Source organism: Mustela nivalis, assembly GCF_964662115.1.
Source record: "Mustela nivalis genome assembly, chromosome: 7".
NCBI classification, from domain to species: domain Eukaryota; kingdom Metazoa; phylum Chordata; class Mammalia; order Carnivora; family Mustelidae; genus Mustela; species Mustela nivalis.
The window spans coordinates 113,702,707-113,720,216 of record NC_139026.1 but is presented as its reverse complement, the minus strand read 5'-3'; the positions used below and the strand labels follow the sequence as shown (position 1 = coordinate 113,720,216).

Genomic DNA, 17,510 nt, shown 5'->3' with positions numbered 1-17,510 from the left:
GTGTCAAGCTCCAGGTTTGCATCCAGTGGCCTGCTGAATATGGGGGTGTCCAGAGGTAGGAATGCAGATTTCAGTTCCTCTGAATCCTTTCTGGAGTTCCAAATGGCATGGTTCCTTTCAGGGTGGCAGGTGAGTCCTATGGTGTTCCTCGCTGTCCCCAATCTCTGAGGCTTTGGAGCCAGGCCGTCGAGGACAGACCTCTCAGGACAGAATCTAGGCTTAAGAGTTTGTGCCTATGGGCATGGCTGCACTGATCTGAAAGCACTGTGGCAAGGATCACAGGGGTCTGAGTTGAGAGCATGGTTCAGGATCAGTATCAAGGTCTGGGTTTGTGTCCAGTGGACCGCTGAATGTGGGGGTGGTCTCAGATGTCCAAGACGATTTCCCCTACTCTGAACCCTTTCCAGCATTCCAAATAGCCTGGTTTCCTTCTGGGTGGCAAGCTGAAATCTCTGGGATTTCTCAGGTCTTGCCATTGCCCTTGCAAGGGCAAGATACTTTTTACAGTAAAAGAATTCACCAGATGAGCTGAACAGCAGAAAAGACACAGCTCAAGAGTTAATAAGTGAACAGGAATATCATGCCAAAAACTTCTTTGATAACACACTACAGAGCAAGGGAAGATAGGAGAGAAAGCTGAGATATAAAGGACAAACCCTCCAACTTTCCAACATCATTCCCTAATGTTTATTTCCATTGCTGTCAGCTCCTTCCCAGTCAAAAATAAGTCACCTGAGCCAGCCTTTTTTCTTCCTGAGATTGGGGCACTGCAAAGCCCACCAGAGGGGCCAAGGGCACCCCTATACCTGCTGAGCTGAGCCCATTTGTACCCCAACCGTGAGGAGGTACCAGCCTGTCCCCCTGGTGCTCCATGGTCTGTGGCAGTCCTTCCTTCTGGACCCTGCTTTGCTGCTCTATTTTCGCTAACCCTGGTCTCAAACTAGGGATTGCTCCTGGAAGAGGAACTCAGGGAGATGAGGCTCAGGAGGGTCTCCCTGCCTGGAATCTTCATGTGAGGAGTGCACAGCCAACAGATTTTGCCCAGGGACTTGCAAAATGCAGAGAGGCAGATTTCTTTTCTCTCTTTCTCTCTCTCTCTAGCCTCATACTAACCAGGAGTTCTTAGAACTTTCTTCAGTGACTTCTAGGTGTAGCTTGGCCACTTTTTCACAGAAAGGCCACTTGAGCATGATGAAACACACGTATAAGCAATTACATTAAAAAAAAAAAAAACAGGGGTGCCTGGGTGGCTCAGTGGTTGGGCCGCTGCCTTCGGCTCGGGTCGTGATCCCGGGGTCCTGGGATTGAGTCCCACATCGGGCTCTCTGCTCAGCGGGGAGCCTGCTTCCTCCTCTCTCTCTCTCTGCCTGCCTCTCTGCCTGCTTGTGGTTTCTCTCTGTCAAGTAAATAAATAAAATCTTTAAAAAAAAACAAAACAAACAAACAAAAAAAAACAATAAGCCAGTGCACACAAACCTTTGACAGCAGCACAGGACGCTCAAGGGACCAGAGTCCCTACCTTGGGCAATAGTGGTAGAGGCCGGGTTCTGCCATGCTGGTCCCTAGACCTTTGGCAGTTTCCACGATTGCAAATCCAGACATGCAGAATCCTGAGGGACAACCTACTAACTGCAAAAGAGCAAAAAATCATCAGGATTCAGAGAGTGGAAATCCATTTGTACTGGAAAAGAAAGAAGTAGGCTTGCTGTGAATCCAGCAGGGAGGACAGGCATAGATAAAGGCTGGTGTATGGGTCACGGAAACTATTGTTTCTCAAGGGTCCTGCTGTCTCTGTAAAATGCTATGAGGACTGTCTCTTGGGGAACTCCTGCTTTCCTACCAGTGACACCCCCAGATTCTGCTTTGCTAGTCCCATGGATTCCTGGGGATACCCAGTTGATAAGCTACGCTGTCCTCATGACAACACTTGCTAATGGACTGAATGTTTGTGTCTTGTCCCAATTCAGATGTTGAAGCCCTGACCCTCAAGGAGTGCCATCAGGAGGTATGGGCTTTGAGAGGTGGTGAGGTCATGAGATTGGAACACATGTGAATGAGATAAAAGCACTTCTGAGAAACGACCTGAGAGATTGTTCTGCCAGCTGTCATCCATGCAAGTCTACAACAGAAATATGGGCATTTATAGATAATGAAGCAGTCTCTTGCTAGATATCAGATCTCCCAGGATCTTGCTTTTGGACTTCTCAGTCTCTAGAACTGCAAGGAATAGTACATGTTTTGCTGTTTCAGCCACCCAGTCCGTCATCATTTGTTGCAGCAACTTGAACTGAATAAAGCAGAGCCCAAGTCCTGGTTAATCCCTGCTTCTACTCATTTCCCCTCAGAAAGAGCTTCTAATCCAGAACTGACCTCTGCTTTCCATACACGTGCTTCAGACTCCTTCTATGAGAGCCCAGACTTTGTAAAAGACTCCTCCCTCATGGCAACCAGCATTCTGTGACTCCTGAGGACTGTCCTCCCTGACTGTATTGAGTCAATCAAACTGATTTTGATTCTGGAGTCCCAGGATCAAGGACTGCATCAGGCTCCCAGCTTCATGGGGAGTCCGCTTCTCCCTCTGACCTTCTCCCCTCTCATGCTCTCTCTCTCACTCTCTCTCTCTCTCTCAAATAAATAAATAAAAATCTTTTAAAAATCTGATTTTAACAGACCATAAGCTTGTTCTTGCTGGTCTTTGGAAGATTAGGCATTAGCCCTTCAGAGAAAGTTCTGAATGGCTGCTTCATGAAGGGGTGAACTGTGTCCCCAAAGTCTCTTTTTGCTGCCTTCTAATCACAGATGCTGAGACAAATCCTCCCAGGTGCTGATTTTTCAAAGCACTTAATGCTTTGGCTTTGAAGTTCCTCACCTGACAGTTCTGCTTTAATCAGTTTGTGACAAAACAGCCAATTGGTGGTGGATGCAAAGTGCACTGATAAAGTTAAATGCCTAGAAGTAAAATGGCTATTTGTGTAACTGCAACATATTTTGCATTTAAAAAAATTTTCAAACTATTTTCCAAAGTGGTTGTATCATGATATATGCCAACAACAGTTTAGATTTTTTGTTGCTTCTCAATCTAGCTCAGACCAAGTACAATTAGCCTTTATAATTTTAGCCATTCTAATAGATACGTAAGCATGTCTCATTATGATTTTAATTTGTATTTCTTTAATGTCTAAATTTTGAGAAATTTGTCATGTGCCTCTAAGCCATCCATATACTTTTGGTGACATGTCTCTTCCATTATTTCCTTCACATGTAAAATTGGATACTCTGTTTGGTTATTAGTAAGGTTTTTTATTTTTATTCATTTTTTAATTATCAGAGTAGATATCCATTATCAGATATGTAATTTGGAAATCGCTTGTCCATCTTTACAGTTTCTCAATGGAGCTTTGATAGCTGTGTCTTTCAAGAAATATGCTACTTCTTTCCTGGTACACGGAGGTATGACTACAACATTATCAATGTTGACCTTTGCAAAGAAAATCATGGCTTAAGATATATGTAGTCTGCAGTTGTTGGGAGTGTTCAACATCCTTGCCTCTAACTCATCTCTCACTGCCCACACATTCAGATATGGGGGAATATTGATTGACAAAATATTAATTGCCAAATAACACTAGTTGGAGAATAAGAAAAATGCAGGCACCTGATTATATAATATTACATAAATAAAATATGTTTTTATAAGTGCTATTAGAAGTAAATTCCTCAATACTTGAATCACACAGAATGATGGAATCCTAGATTTTTTTTTCTTGTACTTAGTAAGAAAATGATCATGCCTCAAGTATATTAAAATGGAATAGGGAAAATTAAAAATTGTTTTAAGATGATTTGCGTGTGTTGTGCGTATATGAGAGAGAAAATGAGAGAGAAAGATAAAGAGAAAGAGAAAGGGAAAGACAGAGAGGTGGCTGCAGTGAATTGATGAGTTGGAGGAGAGATTTTAAAGTTTTGTCTTTTGCTTTCTATATTTCTTTTTCCTTAGGTTCAAGAGAACAATCAGTAATATCTCAGAAGCCTGCTGGTAACATCAGCAGAAAGAATTAGAGGTTCCCAGAAAATTTAAGATGACATATAGTTTTCCTGACATAAGAAAATCATTTTTTGTCCCCAGCTATTTTCAATGATCTATACCCCACCTGTGTACTCTCCCAAGCACACTTCTTCCAAAACTTCCTGGGAGGTTCTTAAAAAGAAATGCAAAAACCTCACTCCTTAAGGATTTTGAGGGAACAAGGCAATGGGAAAACTAACAGTCACCACCAGACCAGGAAATAGCCTAAGCTATTGAGACAATAAATCAGTGGTAAAACTCCTAGTGCTATTTCAAAAGCAATCAAGGCCTTTCATTCCTTGTCCCAGAAAATGAGCCCAAGACCCCATCTAGTTTATATCTGCTCTTGAAGCCTGCAGAGTCCCTTTCCCTTGTCCAACAGTTACCTCTGCTTTATTCTAACGTTGACGTTTCTGCCCTCGGTGGAATACAAGCTTCATTCAGGTGAACATGCAATACATATTGCACAAATACATATGTGGATGTGCATGCATCCACAACCTTATGACCAACCATACACGGGATAATGAAACTCTCCCTTCTGAGTATTCATCTTAAATACTAAATAAAAATCTCTCTCCTGTTCAAACAGTCAAGGCTTTGGAACTTATTCCCTGTGATCTCCTTGTATGTTGTAAACAAAGATTCCTTTGTTTGACAACTCCACCTGTTTCTGTGATTCACCAAAGACTGACCTCAGTTAGTTCAGTTGCTGTAATGGCTTTCACTACTCTGATTCTACCTCTGCAAGTCTCCAAATTTAACTATTTTTTCTCCCAATTCCGCATGTTCTTGGCTTTAAACTGCAACTCTGAAGAGAAGATTTGCTTGTTTAAAAAAAAATCAAGAAAAGGGAGTAGTAGTCAACATTCTTACTTTGAACTTCCTGCCCTAAGGTGCTCTCCTGTTCTTTCTCTTTGACTTCCTGGACTAAAACGACAGAAATTTGGCAATACATCACTCCCCAATCCAGATTACTGCCAGAACAGTTTATACTCTTAGAAAAATATTAGTTTAAAAGATCACATAATTAATTGCTTAAGCATGTAGTGTAATATAGTGGTTTACAAGAAATATATTTTGGTCATCTGAATATTTGGTTTTCAGCCTTGGATACTGACTCACAGCTCCTAAAACTCTTGGGATTTCCTGTGATAAGGGTGAGAGAGGTGTGTTTTGTTATGTTAATGAAGTGACCTTCAGACCTCACTCAAGGCAAGGGCTGTTTGCCTGAAGAACCAACCACTTGGTGAAAGCCTTCACAACTTTTTGCCCAACGTGCCTCCCCTTCCTCCCAATACAGGATTATCTGGGGAGGGAAGAGGATTTGGAGATAAGATCAGCAAATGACAATGATTTAGTCAGTCATGACTATGTCATGAAGCCTCCACAGAAAACCTGAAAGGACTGGGTTCAGAAAGCTTTTAGTTTGTTAAATGTATGAAAAGGCAGGAAGAGTGGCAGTCTTACAGAAGGTAATAGAAGCTCTGTGCCCATTCTCCATACCTTGCCCTGTGCACTTCTTTATCTATCTATTGATTTAAATCTTCTATTATATCTTTTAATAAGCTGGCAAACATAAAGTAAGCATTTTTCTGAGTTTTGTGAGTCCCCGTAGCAAATTAAAAGAACGTAAGAAGTAGGCCACTGGGACCTCCAACCTGTAGTTGCTCAGTCACAAGCACAGGTAATAACCTGGGGCCTACAGTGAGACTGGCATCTGAGGTGGGGTTGGAGATAGTCTTGGAGGACTGATCCCTTAACTGATGAAATCTTACACTATGTTCAGGTAGATAGTGTCAGAATTTAGTTGAATTCTTGGAGATCCTGCTGTTGTCTGAAAATCATTTGGCATTGTTGGTATGATGTCCTAAAGCCCAAAAAGTTATAGCTACCTCAAAATAAGAATACGGTTGACAGCTTATATATAATAAGTGAGTATTTCAGGGATTTAAAATATACCCAATAAATAATGTAAGGAAATAAGGAAAGATTTTGAAATAAAAACAAGAATAAGAACCTAGTGGTACTAATAGATTAAATATATGTAATCTAGTTGAATTAAGAATACAATGGATAGAATACGTAATGGATTCAATAGAGATAAGAAGTCACTTAAGGATATAGTCATCTGGATACCAGCAAAGCATTAAAATTATCAATATAAAAGAGGTGTAAGATGTAGGTGATGTGTGTGGAACAAAAGCTAGAGAAGAAATTAGATTTCCTTACTACTCATAGCCTGTTGACAAGTCCTTGAAGCTCCTCTGGGGACTCAGCTGCTTCCATGTGGACACATCCACTCAGGGCAAAAAGCATTCTTAGTCCACCACCCAGGATACTGAAAATCTACTTTCACATGTAAAAATTACTTTGGAAACTTCTTTATCTCTACTCCCCACCCCTGCCCTCAAGATATACATTGGCAATCATCTCCCAAGCAGATACCCACTGATATACATCAGAAGAGTCTCTTCCCTGAGTTTTTACTAAATAGTAATAAATGACCTTTCCCTAACAATAGCTAGCCCCCTCAAGGTCCTGGAAACCTTGTTTATAAAATACCTTGGAGGCTTGTGCTATCCCTAACCTCCTCCCAAATTGAAAGTATATAGTCAGCCACTCTTCATGACCCTCTCTCTCTACTCCAAATAAATAAATAAATATTTTTAAATAAAATAAAATAAATGACTTTTTTTAAATGAAAGAAGAAAAAGGAAAGAAATATTTGAATATTAATGTACATCTATTTCTCAAGCATAAAATAGTCAAGACACTGGATTAAAACTTACATACAAGAAAAGAAAGAAAATATTCATAACTATAGTTGACTCTATGAATCCCAAACTAGGGCATACATACCAAAGACACACAAAAAAAATCACAAGTGTTAGAGAGAAAAAAAATAATTCATTAATAAAGAAACAAGAATCAGACTGACCGAAATTTTTTAAATAACATCAGATATAAAAAAGAATGAAGTAATAGCATTATTATCTTGAAAAAAAATCGCAAATGGAAACATTTAGATCCTTATAAAATGTCATTGGCATAGGAAGGCATAATAAAAAAAATATTTTCAGGAATACAGACCACAGATAATTTGCCTTAATTTGTGTAGGCAGCACTTAAATACTAATATTATTTTAACAGTTAAAATATACTCTATGACCTTTGAGGTTGGGGAAAAGAGGATGACCAAGTCATCTTGAAATAATTCAGTTTTATGAAAAAAGTAAAAAGATCAAAAAAAAAGACTTGTAGAAAAGAGAGATAAAACATATGCATAATAAAAATAAATAAATAAATAAACAGCTGGAGTGCCTGGGTGACTTAGTCGGTTCAAGTGTCTGCCTTCAGCTCAGGTGATGATCCCAGGGTCCTGGTATTGAGCCCTGCATCAGGCTCCCTGCTCAGTGGAGAGTCTGCTTCTCCCTCCCATTGAGAAAAAAAATTTGACTTATTTATTTGAGAGAGATAATCTTTAAATTTTACTTATTTATTTGAGAGAGAGTGAGAAAAGAAAAACATGCACACAGCAGAGGGAATAACAGAGGGAGAGGGAGAAGCACGCCACTGAGCAGGGAACCCCCTGCGGGGCTCTATCCCAGGACCCGGGTATTATGACCTGAGCTATAGGTAGACACTTAACTCAGGTACCCCAATAAATACAATCTTTTAAAAAAAATAAATAATAATAAAAATAAATAATATTTCAGATAGTATGATTTTTTTTACTGTAAGACTTGGTATAAAAACAGGATGACATACTTGTCTAATTATAGCAAAAGACTTTGATAAGTTTAGATGCAGTAGTACATAAAAAATTTAACTTCTTTCATTAACTGATAATTTAATTAGATTAAATTAAGAGACATCAAAATTTAGAGAATCTAATAGTCCTGATCTATTAATAAATGTAGCCATCCTGACCCCAAAACAAGAGTCGTCAGTAAGTATATAAGCATAAGTTGAACATTTACACAAACAGGCCATTATTTAGGCCAGAATTATATGCCAATAAATTCCTAGAGTTAAATATCAGGCTATATTTTCCAAGAATAAGGCAATAAAATTAGAAAACAATGACCAAAATATTAAATTCATATAATTGGAAGTTAACTTCATCCCTAAAAAGAAATAATACAGCTAATTCAGAAATGTTTAGAATTACAGTACTTTGGTAATATCAACTCTCAAAATGAGTGACGGACAGGTGGGGCTAGCAAGAGACTCGTGGGAGGATTAAATCATGGGCCCCTGTATCTCAGGTGCAGTAGAAGCAGTGGATTTGGAATTTCAGTTTTTCCACAACGTTCCACCACAAGCTGGTTAGAACTGTGCAAAAGAAGGAAGGGAAGCCCCAGTAAAGTGGACTGGGGATGCCAGAAGGGGAGGCTGGAAGGGGGCGCCTGGTGCTCAGTGCCCATTACAGACCCCACATTGCAATCCCCCACAGGAGAGACTCACCAATTTTAGGCCCCACAGGGGAAGCTGGAGGTTCATCTCCTGACTTTTTGTAGGAGCTTTGCAGCGCAGCTGGTGAGAATTCTCCATCACCCTGCCTTTCTCCAAGGGACTTTCCTTCAAGCACGCTTCCCAACTTCTTCCTCCTCCATGAAATAATGTTCCTCTCCTTTGTTTCTCGCACTTGCCTGTGATGGGACCTTAGCTTGCTCAGCCCAGACTGCCATTCTCTGCTCTTCCCAATTAAACCCATGCTGCTGGTCAAATAACTGGCAGATTGAGTTTAAGGCCAATCGAACTAATAAATTCAAGAACTTGCAAGGAACAAAATCAATATGCACAAATTAGTGGCACTCCTAGGTGCTCAGAAGGAACCATCAGAAAGAGACTTCGGAGAACGATCTCATTTACACCTGCATCCAAGACAGCAAGATACCCGGGAGGCCCCTGAACCAAGAAAGTGACAGCCCTGCAACAATGACGACAGACAGGGAGGGGTACACACGGAGATGGGGAGGCACTGTGCTCAGGGAAGTACCCACACTGGGAAAATACCTACTCTCCCCAAAACCGTCTACAGAGTCCTCACTCTGGCTCCCGAATTTCCGGACTCGGCGCAAGCCTGGAGTGGGTGTGGACACGGGAAGGACCCCGCAGGGCTGAGGTGGGGAGAGCACAAGCACCGAAGAAGGCAGACGCTCCCTGACTGCAGACCATCTGAGGAGCCCAAGGAACCGAATCCGCGAGCACACAAACACAGACAAGGACCAAGGAGCACCCGAGCCCAGAAAGGGGGGACCCCACAGCCCCTCGCACAGCACAGCAGGAGGCCACGTCTCCTCACACAAAACGACGGAAGCCCCAGTGTCTACACAGGGCGCCCTTTCTCTGTGGGGTCCTGAGACCACGAACCCTTTGACAGTCCACTCAGGGACTTCTCCTCACCTCCTCCAGCGTCTGGTCCTTAGGAGGTTGGACTGCTGGCAGTGTGGGCGCGTCCTCCACAACGGGTCCGGTCAGTGTGGATGCAGAGCCACACCCTCCTCAGCTTGTCCTGTCAGGGTGGGAGGCGCCCCACATTCTCCAGAAGTCTCCACAGTGTGTTCTGAAGAGGCGGGGCTCCAATCCCAGCTGTGGCTGTGCAGGCAGCCTGGGCTCAGGGCGGGAGCTGGGGTCTGGCGCCCTCTGCCGGCGGTGGAAGGCAGTGCAGGACTGTGGAAGATCACCCTTCAGTGGAAGGTCCTGCTCCCTCCTGGGGTCCAGCTGATGCCATTTCATTCCGGAAATTCAAGCTGCATGGAGCCCAATACCCCCCAACTTCCCCCCAAATAGCTAAGGAACAATGAATTGGAAACAATGTGGAATTACAACAGTCCTTGACCCAAACAGTGTCACTGAACATGGCCCTGATGCAGACCCACACTCTGACCTCAACTTGGTCTCAAGACTGGACCCTACCCTAATCCAAGACCCTAACCCTAGCCCCCAACCGAAACAATGTTCACAAGAATCAAGAGGTAGAAACTGCAAATATCCATCAATGGCAAGTGCATAAGCAAAGTGTGGTGAAGGGTTTGAATTTGGGTTAAGGTTCAGGTTTTAGTCAGAGTTCTAATCAGGCTTTGGGTTTAGTGTTAGGGTGAGGATTTAGAGTGAAGGACAAGGGAACAGAGTTATAGTTTAGGGCTTTAAGTTTATGATTTAGGCTTTAAGACTCAGGGCTTATGGGATAAAGTTCAAGGTCAAATTTGGGGTTTGACTTCATGCTGAGATTTGGGTTCAGGTTTCATGACTTGGAGGTCTGGTTTAGGGTTTGGGTTCGTGGTTCAGGGCTTGGATCCAGGGCTCAGGTACAGGCTTTGGGTTCCATTCCAGGTTTGGGATTCAGGGTTCTAGTTTGGGCTTTAAGGTCAGCTTAGGTTTCAGCGTTGGTAGGGGTTAAGGTTAGGTTTAGGGATGACACATTTTCTTCAGTTGTCATCATGGACAAAAAAATTCTATCTGAAGTTTCTAAGTCAGAAATGTATTTCATCTGGGGGCGCCTGGGTGGCTCAGTTTGTTAAGCCTCTGCCTTGGGATCAGGTCATGATCTCAGGGTCCTGAGATCGAGCCCTTCATCAGGCTCTCTGCTTGGCGGGGAGCCTGCTTCCCCATCTTTCTCTCTGCCTGCCTCTCTGCCTACTTGTGATCTCTGTCTGTCAAATAAATAGAATTAGTAAAAGCTATTATATGATCTTTTACAAACCATTTCCTATCTTTGCATTCTCATGTGCCAAGACAGACAGGGATTATTTAAAACCCTGAAGAGAGTGCTCTTGCTTTTAAATTGCCTGTAACCTTCGTGTAATAGATTTATGATTGATGATAGATTTAGTTAAAATATAACCATTTAAAATATTTACTCTCAGTAAACGATTTCAACCTATGCTCATTTAAGTAACTTGGTGCATAATCCCTTTTCTATTAAACCATAGTGCAAGGACCAATGCCGCGTTTCCGAGAGAACCCCAAGCTATTTTTCTAGAATGGCCATATGCGTATATATCAGGCGTCCTGTTTTCTCTCCCTTTGTGGAGCACCTACCCTGGAGGTCATGTAATAACCAATGACCAAAAAAACAAACCAAAAACCCAAACATCCAGGTCGAAGTGCCATCCCTGCCTGGAGTCCAGGAGACTGCTCACACAGATCCCAGGCAGGCATCTCAGCCCAGGCCTGTGCTGGGGAAGCTGGTTCCTGGCTTTGGGCGCAATCTGGAAGCCAGCAAACTGACCCAAGAGTGCAGCTGGCGTTTAGGACTGATGATCTTTTCGCAGCCAGGCTGCCCGTGGACACCCGCTCAGGGAGCCAGGCTAGGAGTCTGCCCAGCGCAGGCGCTGGCAATGGGGCAGCATGCTAGGGCATAGCCCTGCACCCCAGCCAGGGCTCAGGCCTCAGGAGTGAGGGGGCGGGGCCGGCGCAGAGAAGGGTCTTTGCTAATTTCCAAAGCTGGAAGTGAGCTCTCAGAGGACTCAGGAGGGAGGGGGGCGGGGGCGGGGCGGGGGCGGCCAGGAGAAGGGGCTTTGCTAATTGTCCAGGCGGAAAGGAGGGGCGCACAGCGCCAGGGTGCTGTGCTACAGCCCATTGGGGACTGCAGGACCCACCATACTCGCTGCCCCTGTGCTCCCACGCTCCTGCTTAGCCCCAGAGGCCGTGGTGTCCCGTTCTCGTTCCCACCGCCTGCTGCCCCTCCCTGCCCCATGGCTTCTCTGGAGGACCCTCTGCTCACAGGTAAAGTGACACCGCGACGCGCCCACACCTGAAGCAGTAGCAGTGCTACTGGGCTTTTCAAGGAAGTCAGGCTGTCCCTTGGGACCTACTGGAGCCCACTGGAGCCCACAGGAGGGTGGGAGAAGTAAGATGCCACCGGATCCTGTCCTGAGCTGCTCCCAGCCACCAGCCTCACCACATGGTGCAAGAGGGACCCCAGAACAAAGGAAGGACACAGGCCCGCATGTCTGCTGGTGGCCCTGGGCACTTAGCTCATCCCAGTGAACCACACCGCCTCCTCAACCCACGCTTTTAAAGCCTCCTTTTTCGTTTCTGGCTTTCATGTCTGTAGGAACATGAGCCAGATCTAACTCATCTCCGACAGACAATTCTGACTCACCCCGTGTCAGATTTTTATGAGTGGCTGTGATAGAGTAAGATAGCAATGCTCCAACAAACGGACAGTTTCCTCCCACTTGACCTCAACAGTCTTATACATTTTCTTAGCGAAAACATCTTGTCTCCTTCCATTAAGCTCATAACGTGGTCTAATAGTATACATGCGCCTTCGTTAGATGCGAAGCGATACAGAGGTCCTTTTTTTTTTTTTTTTTTTAATTTTACAAGGTAAAGTCAGTGAACACATCCAACTTGACGAATACGTCTCTAAAATGTCAATCCAGGCAAAGCTTTTTCTGCCTACAGTTTGGAGCCTATGTGGTGAAATTTTTAAAATGCTTTCAGTCCCTCAGTGAGGCTCTTAGAAGCTAGCCAGGGCTTACTACGTGCCAGGCACTGTGTCAGGTGTTGGAGCTAAAGGGAAGGAGAGCATGGAGGCTGGCTGGGGAGGGACATCCATGACACAACCACAGCTAGAAACGGAGGCCAGTGCTAGAAAAGAGAGAGCAGGCTGCATGGAGAGTGTGTACCATGGGGCTTGTGAGCTCACGAATAAGTGGGAGTAACAGGAGTGGGGAGATGGGGGAGAGAAGAGGGTCTTCCCATCAATGGGAATCACCTGTGCTTGGAGGCAGGTGCCATGAGAGGTCTCCACAGGAAGAAGTAGGCAGTGTGGTTGAAGGGCAGAGAGATGGGGCAGAACAGGCATCAGTCAGTTGGAGGGGTATGAAGAGACTGATGGGAGGATTATGGGTGCCTTTGGAGGACTGAGAATTTGTTAGAAGATCAGTGCAGATTTCTATGGAGACAAATGCCAGGAACTGATAGGTTTTGAAAGGTCACTCTGGCTGCCTTTTGGCAAAGGGGTTGGTAAAAGGCACTTGCAGGTGTGAACACACCAGGTGGGAGGTGAGTGCAGGAAATCAGGTGAGGGAGCATGGGAACTTGATCCGGGGGTATATAAGGGAGAATAGCCTTTAAGGAGTTCCACAAATTGGCACCAGCTGTGGCTTCATTACAGAGCTGGAAGGGGGAGGTGGGTGTGTCCTGGAGGTTACAGAAATTACATGAGAAAGGGAAGTCTTTTTAGATCTCTTTTTCAACTAGAGGAACTCTCACCTTATTGATAGAATTCCAGAGTGGGAACCAATGAAATGAGGACATCTTTGAAAAGTCTGAATATGTTCTTCGACATCTTTGCAAGTGACGAGGAGACCTTGACCTTAGGAGGCCTTGGCCCTCTTTGTAGCCAAAAAGATTTCACCTACAGATTTGGGTTCTCCCTTTTAAAGTCAAGGAGTCAGTCCTTCCAAAGGACACCTCCTATCATTTTACCCTCTCATCATACCTCACATGCTGGCATCTCCAAGACCCTCTGTTCCAGGTTGAGAGTATCCACTTTGGCCGGGCTGGTCTTGCCAAGAACACCACCACAGGAAATCTAGAGCCTGTAGTGCTATTAATAACATCATCTAAGACTGTGTTTGCTGCCCTCATGGCTTCTTCCCACCATGACTCACTGAAGCTTTTAACACATTGTATCCATTAAGCTATAGTTCCCAAAGCTCATCTTCTCTAGTGCCATTAATTTTTAGGGGACCAGGCAAACCTTAAACTGGTCCCCCCTAATTGGATCCCTGTTCCCCCACAATCTATTTGAAAGCCTTTCACCATGATTCTTGAATGAGATCTGAGACCACTGCTGGTACCTAACACTTCTTGGCACCTTGTCTGTTAGGTTCTTGGAAGAGGAGATGGCTATGGAGGTGAGTGGGTATGGGAGTGGGAGGATTTCTCCCTTCACTTCGCTTTTTGTGTTTTCAAATAATGGGTTTTGAGGGGGCGGGAAAGTTTAACCAGACCATTTATTTTCCATCTCCCATCGATAAAATGTTTACTACTCCCCACTGGAAGAATTTAGATCTTTCCTTTGAATCTCCAGGAAAATCTCCCAAACCCAGACCACCATCATGTGGATTCATCCATCTTCTGATTCACCTCCAGATTGTCTCCTCCTAACTGCTCAAGCCACAGGTTAAGGGCGGAATGTTCAATGCCCAAGCAATTAAGTGGGGAACACGTTTATCTAAGCAATTGCATGCAGCTCTCTATCTGCATACAGGGGGTCTCTCCCAAGCCTTTCCAACCTCAGCAAAAGAAGACAAAGCCGCAGCAGTCTGGGGTATATATCATTCATTCATTCCTGTGTTCAACACTCATGGCGGATCCCCACCAAGACAGTGGGAGAGCAAGGACTGGAGAAATCCTGGAAACTGAAGTCTGAGGAGGATTTCAAATTCAAGTCAGAAATGAAAGAAACATCTGGCCTTGGTCCTCAGGTACATGCAGTATTCTGAACTGAGGCTAGAACCAGAGACCATTCTAATGAAGGCCTCTACAGGTGGGCTCTCACAGGTGGGCTCCAACTCAGTTTCATGTATATTCATTCATGAAATAGCTCTTTGGGTCAACATGCAGAAGAAAACCATTTCAGAAAACTGACAATGAGGAGAGGAAAGGGAAGCCAGAAGGCTTGTGAATGGGGAGAGAGGAGGAGCCAGGGCAGAAAACCAAGAATCCCTCCCTGCCCTCCTTGCTGCCAGGGAGGTCTGAGGGACTAGTTTCCACCTGGGATCCCAAGGCCAGAACAAAAGCAGCGGGGCCACGTCGGGGGGAGGGAAGGGGGTCCTCAGCTTGGGCGCATGGGGCTGCGGAAAGATGGCGGCTAGCGTGCCAGCTGGCGGGGGCACCTCGCAAGGCGCTGTCCCCAGCCCGACCCCATGAGGACCCGGGTTTGGTGCAGCGTCTGGGGTGGTCCCGGTGCCCTGGGATTCGCGGGAGGCTGGGCCTCCACAACCCCCCTCTCCGCCCCCAGGTCGGGTCCGCGCTTTCTGCTCTAGGTGAGGGCGCGGCGCGGTGTCACTTTACCCCTGTGCAGAGGGTGGTCCGGAGAAGCCTTGGGGCGGGGAGGGGCAGCAGGCAGCAGGAGCGGGACAGCGGAGCCTCACACGGGAGCGTACGGGGCGGCGAGTCCAGTGGGTCCTGCACCGGACTGGGCCGCAGCACAGCACCCCGGCGCTGCCCGCCTGTCCTCCGCCAGCCCCTCCACCTCCTCCCAGACTCTCAGCCACATCCTCTGTGAGCTCACTTCCAGCTTCGGCAATTAGCAAAGCCCCTTCTCTGCCCCGCCCCCGCCCCCTCCCTCCTGAGGCCCCGCCCTGGCTGGGGCCCGGGGGAAGCCCCGGGGGCTGCAAGCTTTGCCAGTGCTGGCGCTGGGCAGCTTCCTAGCCTGGCTCCTTGAGCGGGTGTCCACCCGCGGCCTGGCTGCAAAAAGATCATCAGTGCTGTTAACCCTGGCTGCACTCTCCCGTCAGTTTGCTGGCTTCCAGATTGCGCCCAAAGCCAGGAACCAGCTTCCCCAGCACAGGCCTGGGCTGAGATGCCTGCCCAGGATCTGTTTGAGCAGTCTACTCATCTCCAGGCAGGGATGGCACTTCCACATGGATGTTTGGGCTTTTTTATTGTTTTTTGGTCATTGGTTATTATTACATGACCTCCAGGGTAGGTGCTCCACAAAGGGAGTGAAAACAGGATGCATGATATACCCCTCACCTCCCATGCTGTCTTTCTCTTAAATAATAAGCACTGGTGAACTATCTGAGATTCTGTACCTTCTCTCCAGCCATGAACCTATCACTGTCTTTAACTCTTGAAAACTTCATTAGACAAATTAATGTGGTGAAGGAAGCAATATGAGAAAGCCTATTAATCTGATGAGCATGGAACTGAACAAACCCTATAGATACTTTCCCTTTGATTTCTAGCCTATCAATACCTACAGTGAGTCACATACACTCAAGATTATTGTTTTTATTGTATACTTCATATATTCATTGATTTTGGACTCGTTATCATTTTGTTGAAGTGTTAAACTATGGTAATAAACAAACTTTTAATTAACTTTTCCTCCTATGATACAAATATAACTTGCACTTGAGCTTTAGCTAATTTTATGTTCTAAAATTGCCAAAACAAAATGATCAAGGTTTCTAGATTATTTACTGTATTTTCTACTATATAATATTGTTCTATCTCTTCTGTATAAAGAAAATGAATGCTTGGGGCTCTTGGGTGGCTCAGTGTGTTAAAGCCTCTGCCTTCTGCTCAGGTCATGATCCCAGAGTCCTGGGATAGAGCCCCACATCAGGCTCTCTGCTCAGCAGGGACTCTGCTTCCCTTCCTTTCTCTCTGCCTGCCTCTCTGTCTACTTGTGATCTCTGTCTGTCAAATAAATAAATAAAATCTTTAAAAAAAGAAAATGAATGCTTGATAACTAAATGAATGCTTTACTGAACAAATTAAATATGGCAATAGCATTTTATTTTATCATGCTTCACATATTAAACTATAATATTATATCACTAGTCTCCAAATAATCTACTCGAATAGTCATTTGGAAGCTTTTAGCAAAAGAATTCTTCCTCCTGATTGTAGTATAAAAGCCACAGAAATATACAGAAGACTCCTAGGATAGAAAGTTAAATCCAGTTATCCGTGATGCCTTGAGTAGGACCTGACCTATGTATGTCCTGGGATGCACTAGTAACTGTTACATGTGATAGCATTATATTTAATATATACAGTTTCATTTACTTCACAAAGGACATATAAATTTGAGAATAAAATATTTGATGAATCTATAAAGTCTATATCTATTTGTAACTAATGTGGTAGAATTAAGATGTTAATTTGAAAAAAAATTCATTGAACACATACACATATTTAATTGTTTTTATATATATAAACAGCATTATTTATTTAAATAAATGCATTGTCAGTAAAATCCATTTACTTATCAATCATAAGGGTAATTTTAAGTACTAAGAATAAGAAATATGTGAAAAGATAAGTGTTCAAGAGTGCAGTTTGTGGTAATTAATACAATATGATAGGCTCATAAAAAAGATATATTACTTGAACTTAAAAGCTTGTATAATTAAGCGATGACCACTTGAAATTTGTAATTAGTCTTGCTGCAGTTTTTCCTTGCACTTATTGCCCTTCCCCAGAAGTTCATTAAGAATTTCTGTGAATGTCCTTATGTTTAATCTCATTCATAGATTCCACTACTGCTCACAAAAGAAAGCCAAAAAGAGAGGTAACTCTATGTGGCACTCCATCCACAAGCAATACATTCATAAATAATTAAAAAGCTCTCTACTTCATTTGTTACCCATTCAGCTGATAATTTAAATGAGTAACTGAGGCCATTTTATCAGCACTTTTAATAGAATGCGACTCAGAAACTTCACAGTGTTATTTAAGAAGA

The 17,510-nt window shown here is 44.2% G+C and overlaps 1 long non-coding RNA gene across 1 annotated transcript in view; it reads left to right on the top strand.

The window, feature by feature from the left end:
• The first annotated feature begins 11,770 nt into the window (after positions 1-11,770).
• LOC309870380 overlaps positions 11,771-17,510 on the top strand; it is a 28,502-nt gene continuing 22,762 nt past the window's right edge. The window contains exon 1 of the long non-coding RNA XR_014314544.1: positions 11,771-11,803. This is a non-coding gene — a long non-coding RNA (uncharacterized lncRNA). The remainder of the gene's footprint in view (positions 11,804-17,510) is intronic.